The sequence below is a fragment of the Cornus florida genome, unplaced genomic scaffold, assembly GCF_030987335.1.
Source record: "Cornus florida cultivar Cherokee Brave unplaced genomic scaffold, ASM3098733v1 CherokeeBrave_3.0.0_Hap2_Chr03, whole genome shotgun sequence".
NCBI classification, from domain to species: domain Eukaryota; kingdom Viridiplantae; phylum Streptophyta; class Magnoliopsida; order Cornales; family Cornaceae; genus Cornus; species Cornus florida.
This window is the reverse complement of record NW_026775573.1, coordinates 93,440,453-93,453,830: the sequence shown is the minus strand read 5'-3', so window position 1 is coordinate 93,453,830 and position 13,378 is coordinate 93,440,453.

Genomic DNA, 13,378 nt, shown 5'->3' with positions numbered 1-13,378 from the left:
AGGATGAAATTGCTTAGCTTAATTATGGGCAACATCATGGAGTATAATAAGATTATAAATCTTATATTGGATGCATAAACAGTCATTCTACGTTTAAGATTTGAACTATGCATACTTTGGATGTTAATTGCTAGAATATTAAATATTTTGATGCAAATACATGGATTAATACTGGATTTTAATTGCTAGATTGTAATCTTCTTTCTGCAATTATTTGGATATTAGTTTTGGATTATAAATTGCTACATTGTTATATATGTGTTGTAATTTACATGGATATGGAAGATTGTATGCACCAGTATAGGACGGTGACATACTGGGGATGGTTTAACTCAAAACGTCTAAACCTAACCTAATAGATTAAAGGAATGGATTTATAAATATTGAATCCTATTTCTGTTTAAGTCAAATCAACTGCAACTAAGTTAAGTGGCTTCTTGGATTAATGGATTGTAGTTAAGTCATAACAACTGAATAAGTTGAGTGACTAACTAGTTGGTTTATTGTGTGTCAGTTCGATAAATAATTGAACTACATACCCTGGCTTTGGACAGACTTTATATATATGTTTATAGTACCACGAGATGAGCTTGAGTCTCAGACTCGTTGGTTAGGGTGCGTATATGCAGTGGATGCGTAGCTGGTTATAATAGGTTGAGGTGTACCCTGTTAGGTCTAGGTACTCATGCCCACCTTTAGGTGCGTTTTCGCATGTTGCCTTCTATTCAGGTTGAGACCCCTATTATAGACCAGTGAATGTCCCTTAGTGTGGATATATTTATATGTATGGACTAGATAGATATTGTGAGGTGTCTACGGTGTATCTGTGTATCGGGTCACTGTATGGATTGCAGTTAGATTAGAACTTGCTCGTGGGCCTGACCCACTCCTTTATTATTCTTTTTCAGGTATCGGACGGTTCCAGTCTCAAGCTTGATCGTGCTAAGCAGAGACTCTCATTCATTCTACTGACGACGTAGGATTTCACTTCATGCTTTAGTTTTGGAATATCTTTACTTTCAATTACTCAGTTTCAGTTGGAGTTTGGTTTAGGGGTCCACTAGTTGGATTCCCAAGTTATAACCTTGAAGATTTTTGGAGGATTAATTTATTATTTATCATTAGAGGATTTTATTTTTAAATTCTTTATTTTTTCTATTCTATGTTCGATTTAAAATAATTTAATTGTTTGATATTCCCTCGGGTTTGGGCCTGGGCCTGATCAACCCGTGTCTCGGATCCAAGGGGTATCGCACTTCTCCTTCTATTTTAGAGCATTCTCCTTTTATTTTAGAGCCTACTCTCTTTTTTTAGAGCCTTCTCCTTTTGTTTTTTGAGCCTTCTCCTTTTTGGTTTTGGAGCAGTCTCTCACGAGGATTGATTTTTTGAAGTTTTAGGTGATGTTTGGATGTTTTTAATTTGGTCTGGATTGTGTGGTGAGCATACTGGGGTTCTTAATACTAATTTCAAGTGTGGTTAAAGCCTCTTGTTGCATAATTTATGTCTTTACACTAAAGGATGGACAGTATAAAACTATACAATTTAACATACTATTAACGGACGGGTGGAACTGAACTATTCTGGAAAAATTCTAGGACTACACAGAATGATTAAGAAGTTAATTTTAGGTGTTAATAGGACTTGAATTGATCAAGGTTTACCCCTAAATTAACGGAACAAACCGTATAAAATTTATGCATTTTTTTTTATACGACTAATGGATGGAAGAAAACTTAAATTGCGTAAGTTTAATTTTAGCAATCCGGTGGGATCTAGTATGGTTATAAATCTTATTTTTGGTTGCATGCTAGGGTCAGTTAGTTATCAAGTTTACTCTAGGCATACCTTGGATGTTAATTGCTGAAATGCTAATTCTGTTTTGCAATACATGGATTTAAGCTGGGATTGTAACTGCAGTAATATTAAGCATTATTATGCAAATACGTGGGTTATTGAATTAGACCTAAATTGTTGAACTGATACTTGGGTCTCGTCAATCTAATTGGGTGATGGCCTGGAATTAATTGAAGAATTAATTATGTATTCTCTGTCAATGAACTGGATAGATGCTAGACTTTAATTTGATGAACTATTAAACTTAGTCTCGTTAAGTTATGTGAATGGATTCTGGATTGGATGTTGATGAACGGTTTAAATTCTGCATTTATTAACTACTTGGATTAGGTGGATACTATTTGATGTACTGCTTAAAATGTTGCATCTTTTACGGATCATATGCATGGTATGTACCGGTATGGGATGGTGACATACGGAGGGACGGATTAGATCAAAATGCTAATTCCAACCCATTCATACATACAGAATGGATTAACTAAAACAGTTAAATCCTACATGGTTTCATGTCCTGTCAACTAAAATAGTTGAATGACATATTGGATGGTTGTTTATATTTTCTGTTAATAGGAAGGATAGGGATTTAATTAAAACATTTAAATCCTAATTTTTTGTCATGTCATGGCAACGAACAGTTGAGCGGCACTACATTGGTTTGGATGGGAATTTATATCTATAAATTATGGTACCGCGATATGAGCTTGAGTCTCAGGATCGTTGGTTAGGGTGCGTATATGCAGTGGATGCGTAGCTGGCTATAGTAGGTTGAGGTGTACCCTGTTAGGTCTAGGTACTCATGCCCACCTTTGGGTGCGTTTTCGCATGATGCCTTCTATTCAGGTTGAGACCATATTGTAGTCCAGTGAATGTCCTTAGTGTGGATATATATATACTTATGGACTAAATAGGTATTGTGAGGTATCTAGGGTGTATCTGCGTATCGGGTCTCTGTATGGATTGCAGTTAAATTAGAACTTATTCGTGGGCCTGACCCACTATTATTTTTCAGGTAATGGACGGTTCCAGGTTGTAGATCTTGTTTGTGGTGAGCAGAGACGGTTACTCATTCTTCCGACGATGTAGGAGTTTTCTTCATGGTTTAGCATTGGGTTCTTCAGTTGTTATTTTTCCAGTGTTGGAGTTTATTAGGGGTCCATCAGATGGATTCCCGAGTTGTATTAAAAATGGAGAAGTTGGATGTATTAGAATAATTCTTTATTTATAAAATTTATTCTGAGGTTTCAGTTTTTGGGATTATCGTTCTAGTTTCTTTTCAGCAAATTTTATTTATTCCTGTTTATCCTAATTGTATTCGGTGCTCATTTATTGCTAATTGGTTTAATATCCTCAGGTAATCAGGCGTGGGCCTGGCCAACCCGCATCTGGAAATCCAGGGGTATCACAAGCTTTGCCAAAGAAAAAGCTGAATTTTTCGAGGAAAATTGATGGACTAAACGGTGCGCCACAACTCAATTTTTTTCTACCTCAAAACTGCAACTCTCAGATGGGGCTGCCTTTGATTGCAAATTAAGAACAAAGAGAGCAATCTTGTATGCACTACGAACGGAAAAAGCTCCATCCAGGGAGACCCCCCATACCTTGCAATCTTTCCCTCCCACAACACTAAGAGGGATTTGAAGAATTAAAGCCCGATCCTGTGGATTAAAGAACCGCTGCACCAACTCAGAATTCCAGCGATGAGAAGAGTGGATAATTAAATCAGCTACAGAGGAAAAGGGAGCATCCTATTGTTGAGAAGTAATTGAACTTTTTAAAGAATCCGGGAGCCAATTGTCATGCCAGCAATTAACCATCATGCCATCTCCAATTCACCATTTCATCCTTTTTTTTTGATAATATCCCGAGCTCAACAAATACCTCTCCACGCCCAAGAAGCTTTAGCCTTATATGGGACATCAACAAAAGTGCAGCTTTTGAAATACTGTTGCTTAAAAGATTTAAAAAGAAGAGACTCATCTCCAACCTCCATTCAGCACGCCATCTTCGCAAGCAAAGCCAAGTTAAAAGCCTCAATATTTTTAAAACCCAAACCGCCAGACATTTTGGAATTACAAAGTGTAGACCAACTGACCCATTTAATCTTATGTGATTTTTCCTCCCCACTCCACTAGAAATTGAGAAGCTTGCTCGTCAAATCCTTACAATTCTGCTTAGGGAATTTAAGACATTGCATGGCATACGTCGGGAGAGCATTGAGGACAGCTTTCAACAATACTTCCCTACCCGCTTTGGAAAGCAAAGTTCCTTTGAGAAGCTTAATTTTGGATGAAACCCGATCAGAAATGAAATTTAGAGAAACAACTTTAGATCGTCCTAAAATTGAGGGAAACCTAAGATATTTATTTTGCCAATCAACATTGTGAATGCACAAGATCTGACGACACATAGCTTTCAAGTCTAGATCAATATTAGGAGAAAAATAAATAGAAGACTTATCAAAATTAACCAGTTGGCCTGTTAGGTTTGCATATATATCCAAAATGGATTTAATGCCACAAACCTCAGAAATCTTGACTTTACAGAAGAGAAGCGCATTGTCTGCAAACAGCAAGTGAGAAATAGGAGGACACCCTCGAGCCATTTTCAAGCCATTCAACTTTTTCCTACTTTTTAATTGATGAAATAAAAGAGATAGCCCTTCAGTACATAATAGAAAAAAGAAGGGGGAGAGAGGATCTCCCTGACGCTAGCCTTTAAAAGGAACAAAAGTATCCCCCTTTTCACCATTCAAAAGCACTGAAAAAGATACAGTACTAATACATTCATTCATCAAGTCCACCTTGGACTCATGAAATTACAAATAAAGGACCAATTAACTCAGTCATAGGCTTTAGCCATATCCAGCTTAAGAGAAAGAGAACAAGAATTCCCATCCTTTTTTGATTTTAAAACATGCAAAAGATCATGGGCCAAAAAGAATATTGCTATGTATAAGTCGATAAGGGATGAAAGCACTTTGGGAGTCACTGATGAGAAGGGACAGAAAAACTTTGAGTCGGTTGGCTAGAGTTTTAGAAAATAATCTATACAACACGTTACAAAGGGATATAGGCCGAAAATGAGACATTTGGGTAGGTTGATGCACCTTTGGGATGAGAACCAGATTAGTTTCATTCAAATTAATTAGAAGCAAAGCTCTTAGTGAAGCCTGGGGTTGTGAAAGTTTATAGATGTATCATATCAAAGCTCATATTTTCCAGTTTGTTCTTCCCTCAGAGGATGATTGTGAGCGTATTTTGCATACCCGCCCCTAGAGCTTTGATGGTGACATTATTTCGATCCACAAATGGACACCCAATTTTGTTTTTTTGGATGCAGAGTTTCTGAATGTGTCCTTCTGGGTACGCATCACCAATGTTTCTCTCCAACTTACAACAGAAGATGTGGTCACAGATATTGGGTCTTCTTTTCTCTCTTGTGAAGCAATTGAGGTTCGTGATCTGCATCTCGAAGGCGGAAGGTACTTTTGTATTCGGGTTGGGGTGGATATCTCTAAGCCCTTCCGAAGAGGGGTTAAGATTTTACATGACAATCAGCGCAAATGGATGAAATTTAAATATGAAAGATTACCATCGTTATGCTACAATTGTGGTAGAGTGGGTCATGAATTAAGAACATATTCATGGAAGGTTGATCTGCCCTTTGACGCCAGAGAGTTCAGTTTGTGGTTTCTCTGTAAAAAGTTTTTCGGCCAGGCTATAAGCACACCATTTAGATCCATCCAATGCCGATTTCTTGGCAATAATTACTTCGAGTTGTTCCTCTACTGAAAGCGTACAAAACTCGTGTTGAGAGGCAAGATCATCCTCCATGGGAAAAATAACGGAGAAGCAAGTGACAAGAAAAACAGAGAACATAGAAAAAGAAAGGGTTAAGTGCAAAAAACCCCCTGATATATAGACTTTGTGCCAAACTAGTCCCTACTTTTTGAAAATGTGCATGCAAGTCCACAGAATTCAAAAAAAGTGCATGCAAGTCCCCAGAATTCAAAAAAGGTGCAGAACTAGTCCCTCTGACATAAAATAAATTTAAAAACCTTAATTTGCCCTTTTATCTTTCTACTCTACTCTTTTGTTGAGTTGACTCAGTGTGTCATCAAAGCCACATCACAAACCCAAATTTGTTGAGTTGTCTCACACACAAACCCATTATGCCTACCGGCCGCCACATCACTGCTCCACCACCCCCATACCCAAGCCACCACCCCCATACCCAAGCCATCACCGGTTGCATTTCTACTTATCCAAAAATAAATAAATAAACAAAAATAAAGGGAGAGAGAGTGAAACTGGGTTTGATCCAAAATCCCTCCGGCGATGTGCAATGTCGGCGAGCAAGGATTCTAATCAGAAGCGATGCAGGACAGAACGACGGGCAAGGACGGCGGTGCTCCGATCTTACCGGCGTTCCTCGCCGAGCTCCTACTTGTTAGCCAGAAGCTCACTATAACAGGCACTTGCTCATGGGATATCCAGACCCTCTTCCATCTGAAGCCGGAAGAGTTGTTTCATGAAATATAACTTGTTCGTCAAAGATTTCACCATGTATAAGCTTTCGAGTTTCTTCCAAACATCTCTCGTCAATCACATTGTATATGACCTCGTCTGAGAGATTGAGTCGGATGACACTTGCAGCTTTTTCGTCCATTTCCTTCCAATCTTCTTCGCTCATCTTTTCGGGCATCTTCTCTTTTTCCTTGCAGCGCCTTGTGTAATCCTCGAGATCCTTCATTCTCCGTTGCCAAAGGAAGAAGTTATTCTTCCCATTAAACTTATCTGTGAACTGAAATTCAAGAGGATTAATAAAAACACTCAGAAAGTTTCAGTTCTTTTTCTGAACTGATCTCTTCTAAACACTCTCATATCAAACCACGAAATTCTCTACCTATTTGTAACCAAAAAGCCATGTAAATTGCAGCTTTATATCTTCAAGTGTGGACTACTCTGTACGGACTTGAGGAAACTGTAATCTCTCTCTAATAGCTTTGTCTTCCAACGAGCACGTCGGTTTTGGAACCAAATGGCAACCTGTTGCGGTTAGAGACCGAGTTCAGCTGCTAATTTTGCTTTCCTCTCTGGCTCAAGCTTGTTATCTACCTCGAAAATCTTCTCCAATGCCTTCACTTGACCAGAACTCAACCGCCTTTTCTTCCCGGCAATTTTTTCTTCTAGATAATCTTCTTCATCTAAACCATCTAGCATTGCCTGGAATTCCCTACTGTCGATGGCATTATTCTTCGGATTCATCTCTGCATTGACAAACAAACAGAGAGTTAACAAATTTCCTCCAAAATTAGAATTTCACAATCGATAGAGAGAGAAAAGAAATAGAATATCAGAGCAGTACTAAATTAAAAGAAACCCTGTTACTCAACAGACCAAAACAAACATTTACGATAGAATTAAACTTTCTTTTTCCTTCTTTTATTTCCTCTGTTTTTTAAGCAGCCAAACAGAGAGAATATGCTTGAATGAACTGAAGTTTACCGAGAGAGACGACGACTTAAAATGGTAAAGGACCTAAAATGGTAATTTTACATTGTCTAATTTTTTTAATAATATTTTATTTATATTAGAGAGGGTATTATCGTCATTTTACATGACCAAGGATCCAATCGCACCAAATTGATAGTATAAGAGATTTTTTTACCACACAAGGATTGATATGCACTATATTGATAGTAAAGGGGTTTTTTTGCCCTTAACCCAAAAAGAAATAAAGATAGGCCTGGCAGAACAAGGAAAAGGAAAAAATCAGAGCACTTGAGAGTCAAGAACACTGTAATAGAACACCTCTTGGTAATCGGAAGATTACACGAAGGAGAAACCCTCTGACAAGCCAAGGGAGAACAGCGCCACTAGGCCTGTGGTTTGCCTTTTTCTTTGGAGACTTTTTGTGTATTGACTAACTATGAAATAGGTGGCTGAAGGAGTTAAAAGAGTTACCTAGAATATATTCTCTTGGGCCCAGCTGACAATTTATTTGGAAGTTTGTATATGAGATATAATGCATGTCTTCTTATATATGCATCCTAAACTAAGCAATTAAACACAAATTAGTCTCAGTTGGTTGCATCTACTTTTGATTAAGGCCCAGATTAAAGGAATGAATGTCTTTAAGATAAAGTTGGTTTGAAAAAACGAAAAGATTCAGACATCATAATCATTAGAAAATAAAACCCATCTCTTTGTCCAAACTACATATATATATATATATATATATACATATATTGCTAGCTAGCTCATTCCCTTGCCATTGAACTCAATCTGAGCAATGTTCTTTACATGAACCTATTTTCAGTAATGGCTTTTACAGGAAAAGTATCAATCTTCATTACAGTGCTAATAGTTTTGATCTTCCACGGCGTGAGAAGCTTGAGCTATGATGATGATGGACTACCTCTGGTTCTGGGTTACTACAAACAAACATGCCCCTTGCTGGAAAAGATTGTGCGACGCCAAGTTCAAGTTGCGGTGTTCAGAGATTCTCGAATGGCTGCCTTACTCCTTCGCTTGCATTTTCACGATTGTTTTGTCACGGTGAACTCTAGCCCTCTCTCTCTCTCTCTCTCTATATATATATATATATCTCTCTCTCTATATATATATATTTGTCAAAGATAATGGTATCGAAACTCTTAAAACAGTACCTATAAATTCCACCACTCGGCACGGTCCCACATGCCCTCTATATATATATATATATGAGTAAAGTACAGTCACACCTCCTGAGGTTTAGCTGTAACGACCCAGCTCCTCATGGATCCGGATCATTAAACGGGTCCTAACTTGACCCAAAAACATCCAAGGGTGAAACGATAATTTCACGTTAAATTAAAATGTTGAGTTCCAAAAAGGGCAAGATGGTAATTTGCCATGAATCTATAAATTGAGACTCAAGGGTAAAACAGTCATTTACTTATACCACATAATAAATAAAATAAGGTTTGGGGTAATATAGTCTTTTGGGTGGTTGAAATATAATTATCCTATTTTATTGGGTCATAATGTAATTACTTGCAACATCAATTGGGTGCCAAGTGTAATTTTAAGAACTTAAATTGGTAATTACATGAAAAGGCAGAACCGGTCGACGTATACACCTTATACGTCGACTGGTTTGGGATATGAACAGTGGAAAACCCACTGCCATGATACCGGTCGACTGGTTTGGGATTCCGGTCCACGTATGGGATGCCATACGTGGATTGGTTTGGGCGTCGACTGGTTTGGGATATGAACAGTGGAAAACCCACTGCCATGATACCGGTCGACTGGTTTGGGATTCCGGTCCACGTATGGGATGCCATACGTGGATTGGTTTGGGACGTCAACAACTCAAACATACTGTAAAGATACCGGTCGACCGGTTTGGGTTATACGTCGACCGGTTCTTGACAATCTTCACTCCCACTTTCCACTGTCCTGTGTAACCCCAATATACCCACTTCTGATCGTTCAACCACCCACGTCACAACACTTACGTGCAAAATTAATACATTCCAACAATAAATTGGAGTACAACCACCACGTTATTAACGTAATTTACAACACGTTACTAAAATACACTAAACTGATTTTGAGTGAGTAATACTTAATTACATTTTCTCAAGGATCATTCACAAACTTAATTACATTCCCAAAACTATAATTACACATGAAATAACTAAATACAAGATAGCAAAATCATCTTCTAACAACTTTCAATTTTGAGGTGGATTGGCATCCGTCGGTTCTTTTCCAAGACCTGAAAAAAAATAATATATAGTAGGGTGAGCTATATGCTCAGTAGGTGACACTTAAGACTTGCGTCTTGTGTCTCCGTGAATCTAATCAAAGCATAGGCCAATGGGAAATAGGGATCATGCAATGTAGGGTTAAAACAACTTCAATGTCAATTCCAAGTGTAAACAATGCAATGCAATGAAATGCAGTGCATGATATGTCACTCCCCATTTTCATTTCTCAAAACCATACTTTCCAACTGTTAATACAGCCCGCCCTTTGGTAACCCCGCCGTGACACGAGAGGAGGATTGGTTAGTGTCCCTGACCTTTGGTAACGCCGCAGCGTCATTATGGGGCCCAGCTAGCTCAACCACGCTAGGGCGACTCTTTAGTCCCCTCTAGGCTATATTAACCTCAGGCCAGTTGGTAACCCCGCAGCGACCGGGTTTATCAAAACCATTTCACAAAAACTTTTCTCCTAAAATTCCCGTTTTCATTTCAAAAACTGATTTCTCCCATTTCATGCAACCCAATGGCATGTACATGTATATGTGTCTCAAGCTTACAATATTATGGCATGTAGAAGTTTTACATTTCATAATTATTTCACATCTAAGCATATATCATATTCAACATCATCAATTGAGTCATTAACACATTAAACACAACAAAACTATCACCACAACATGCTTTTCACATAGAACAAATCATAATCAAAATCATGAATTTCTCTAGACATCAATTACACAATATTGAAACAATTAACTCTCAAATTAAGCATGTTTATCACACAAAGGAGATAAAATTCACAAAAGAGTAAGAACATCATGAATTAAGGGTCCCTACCTTAAGTTTGCACCAAAACCCTAAAGATGGGTCTCAATTTCGAATTCCCTAGGGAGGCTCAAAGCTGGAATTAATGGTACTCACGCGTAGAGCTTGTCGTGCTCTCCGTTTTGCCTCAAACGGCACTTTAATCCACTAAGAATTGAGAGAATAATCAAAGCTCAAAGATTGCCTTTCAAGTGGAAAGAAAAAGAAAAGGAAAATGAGAGAGGGAGAGAAGCTACGGGAGAGAGAGAATGTGTGTAGCAAGAAGTGTGGTCTCAAGACCATTTTATGTGTGAGTGGTGGGCCCCACCAGATTTTCTTTTCTTTCCCATTTTTCTTTTACTTCAATTCTTACACCACATACAAAAATGCACCACATGAATGCTACATAAATCATATAAAATTAAATGCACAAAATGCAACTAGACCCAACCACAATCCCGTACGCAACATGCGAAAAGACAGAAATACCCTTGTCTCCACGAATTATTGGAAAAATGAAAATACTGAAAAATCAGAAGCATCACAATGGCAAAAGGACACTCAGATGAAACTTATCTATATTTTGGACAAAGACACCTCCTGAAGGTTCAAAAATGGACAAAGAGAGCCCTTTACAAGAGAAATTGACCATAGGAGACTTTTTTAACTTTACAATTTAATTAATTAGACCAATCTACCTTCATGAACAATTTATGCATAAAAAAAAAAAGTAACCAAAAAAAAAAAAAAAAACTTCTTTTTTTCGGTTAAAAAACTTCTTCTTTTTTTTCGGTTTTTTACTTTATAAATATCCCAACTTCTTAAAAGTGTAGACGTTTAAAATAATTTTTTGATCCAATAAATATATTTCAAATAAATTATATTTTGTTAATACTTTTTTTCTTTTTCTTTTTTATTTTTAAATTAAGATGCTTAATTATTTCATCTAAAAAAATTAAACCAATCTTTTTTCCTTAAAAATAAAAAATATGGTACCAATATAACTTTATGCATCTTAAATTATATATCAAATATTATGTATTTCCCAACATAAAAGGGAAAAAATAATAATAATAAAACAAAGGGAAAAAAAATAATAAAACAAAGGAAAAAAAAAAAACAAAAAAAACAAAAACAAAACAAAGGCATGCATAAAGTTAAGATGAACAAAGTTATACTAGTACCTATTTTCTTTATATTGGGAAATGCATAATATTTGATATATAATTTAAGATGCATAAAGTTATACTGGTACCATATTTTTTATTTTTAAGGAAAAGAGATTGGATTAATTTTTTTAGATGAAAGAATTAAGCATCTTAATTTAAAAATAAAAAAGAAAAAGAAAAGAAGTAATAACAAAATATAATTTATTTGAAATATATGTATTGAATCAAAAATTCATTTTAAACGTCTACATTCTTAAGAAGGTGGGACATTTATAAAGTAAATAACAAAAAAAATAATAATAATAAAAGAAGAAGTTAACAATACAAAGTTTTTTTTTTTTACGCATAAATTATTCATGAGGGTAGATTGGTCTAATTTATTATATTGTAAAGTTAAAAAAGTTTTTAAAACGGTCAAAGGGTAATTTGGTCAATTTTTCATGTAAAGGGGTGTCTTTGTCTATTTTTGAACCTTCAGGGGGTGTCTTTGTCCAAAAAATAGGTAAGTTTTATCTAAGTGTCCTTTTGCCAAACCTCAGGGAGTGTGGCTGTACTTTACCCTATATATATATATATATATATATATATATATATATTTGTCAAATGGTATAGGAGCTCTTAAAGCACCCTTAAAACACCATGGGCAGGGTCCCACACATGGGAGAAAATTTTTGCCCTTGAGGTGAGAGTGTCCGTTAGCCAATCCCCTATATATTTTCCCATGAAATATTATTTCTCCAAAATCCCTCTTTTCCTTTGGCTAGAACCATAAAGGGGACTCGCTAGATTGGCTAAAAATATAAATGGGCTGACATGGCTCTCTATATTTATAAATAAGGTTAATTTCACTCAGACCCCTTGAAGTTTGGTCATACTTCACCAAGATTTGGTTTTTAGTTTGCACTCATATTTGAATTAGTTACTTAACATTTCACTTACACTCATATTTGAATTAGTGACTTCACATTTCACTTACACTCCAAATGTGAATTTTTTGTGGAGTCATAGTATTTTTGAGGTGTTAAATAACTATATTACCCTTTGACATCATGTTGACTATGTTGACTATTTTTGTGACTAAACTACTCCCAACACACCTTTCCTCTTCTTCCTCCACTCACAATCATCGGAGAGGGTTTGGAGGTCGGCGGTTGAGAGGGTTGGGAGATCGGATGTTGGTGTCGCCGCCGCCTACACCTCTTGAGATCGACGTCGGTTGGGAGGCAAATCCGAAAGGGTTGGGAGGCCAGCGGTTGAGAGGGTTACGAGATCAGATGGCTAATGAATTGGGGTCGATGAGGAAACACAGTGATGAATTGGGGCCAATGAACTGTCACTGCTCCATCACCGAGAAGAAGCATAGTGCCGGAAAGACCCATCCCATATCTTCGCCGGAGAATTCATCGCTGCCACGACAAAGCAATTTCGCATCAGAATTTCAGAATCGCCTCGTCTTCATCGCCGATGCTGCATCGCTGCAGAGTCCATCACCGTCATGACTCGACGGCGAAGAAGCAGAGAAACAGTATGGATCACAATTTGTAGAGAATTATGCGAGTCTCTGTCACTGATCCAGACACCACGGACTCCTCTTGAGATGGACGTCGGCTGAGTTGGTGGTTGAAAGGGTTGGGAGATCGGGTGTTGGTGTTGCCACAACCTACACCTCTTGAGATCTACGTCGGCTGAGTTGGTGTCGCCGCCCCATCATCGATCTGGCCGACCTTGTTGGCTACCCGGCTTTGTTTTGTATGTGTGTGTATATATCTATATACATATTTGTGTGTAATTTTGT